The 1,139-nt window shown below is 39.2% G+C and overlaps 1 long non-coding RNA gene across 1 annotated transcript in view; it reads left to right on the top strand.

Moving 5' to 3' along the window:
- Positions 1 to 1,139, top strand: part of LOC107727887 (uncharacterized) — a 2,342-nt gene that overhangs the window by 239 nt on the left and 964 nt on the right. Inside the window, exon 2 of the long non-coding RNA XR_001638406.1 lies at positions 203 to 264. This is a non-coding gene — a long non-coding RNA (uncharacterized LOC107727887). The remainder of the gene's footprint in view (positions 1 to 202; positions 265 to 1,139) is intronic.

Raw genomic sequence — 1,139 nt, 5'->3', positions numbered from 1 at the left:
AATGAGACCTGTTTTCCGGGTTTGGTCAGGTGATGTTCGACATATACCCTATTACTAAGTACAAACATTAATTACAATTAATGTATTTGAAACATATACATACACACATACATACACATATATGTATGTATGTATATATAAATATATATATATTTATAAAGCTTCGTTGTTTTAACATATCTGTGTATTATTGTTAATGCAGTCAACACCCAGGAGGAAGGCAGAATGGATGCAGCATTGTGTAAACCAACAACAAGAAAAATGGTAAGATCATTACTGACTGTGTTGCAGTTAGTGTGGTTGACGTTTGCAGAATCAGATGGTCAGTGAACAGATGTGGGTGACCTGTGGCTGTGGGGAGCAGATCAAAATATGCGGTATAATCTGATATCTGCCAGCTCCACATTCACCCGTTCAAGTGATCACTGAGCAGGAAGCCAACATTGCGTAGTAGTGATGCCACATAATTTATTGGCTAGAAAGAACTGTCAATCTAGAAATAGGGTCCCAATGGAGACATCAAACCCTAAACTCACCCTGTTCTGAGTGTAACGTTTGGATTTGGAAGCGAGAATTTTAAACGACAATTTGAGAGAGCAAAACAGGAAAAAATTAAAGTGCAGTCCAAAAAAAAAAAAAGATTATATCTGCCTTCATAGTTTCAGAATTAAAGGGTTAGTTCACCCAAAAATGAAAATTAGCCCATAAATTACTCACCCTCAATCCTAGGTGTGTGTATATGACTTTCTTCTTTCAGACGAATCCAGTCGGAGTTATATTAAAAATTGTCTTTGATCTTTCAAGCTGTTTAATGGCACTCAGCGGGTGTTGCAGTGCTTCAGTCCAAAAGAAGTGAAATAAAAAAGCACCCATCCATTAAAAAAAAGTGTCTCACACGGCTCCGGGGGGTGAACAAAGGCATCCTGTAGCGAATCGATGCGTTTTTGTAAGAAAAATATCCATATTCAAAACGTAATAATCACTTGAATCTAGCTTGCGCTCACTGTTGTAAACGGAAGCAGCTCCGGGGGAATGACGCATGAGGTCGGCGTTGCGCATGTGCCGCTCAGAAGTGACGCGCGCGGAAACGCAGCGGAGAGATCAAAACAAAACAACGGTCACTAATTAGAAGTACAAAA

Source organism: Sinocyclocheilus rhinocerous, unplaced genomic scaffold (assembly GCF_001515625.1).
Source record: "Sinocyclocheilus rhinocerous isolate Xijiao unplaced genomic scaffold, SAMN03320098_v1.1 scaffold1991, whole genome shotgun sequence".
In the NCBI taxonomy this organism is placed as follows: Eukaryota; Metazoa; Chordata; class Actinopteri; order Cypriniformes; family Cyprinidae; genus Sinocyclocheilus; species Sinocyclocheilus rhinocerous.
Note: the sequence above shows the minus strand (reverse complement) of the source record. Positions and strands in the feature narration are given on the sequence as shown.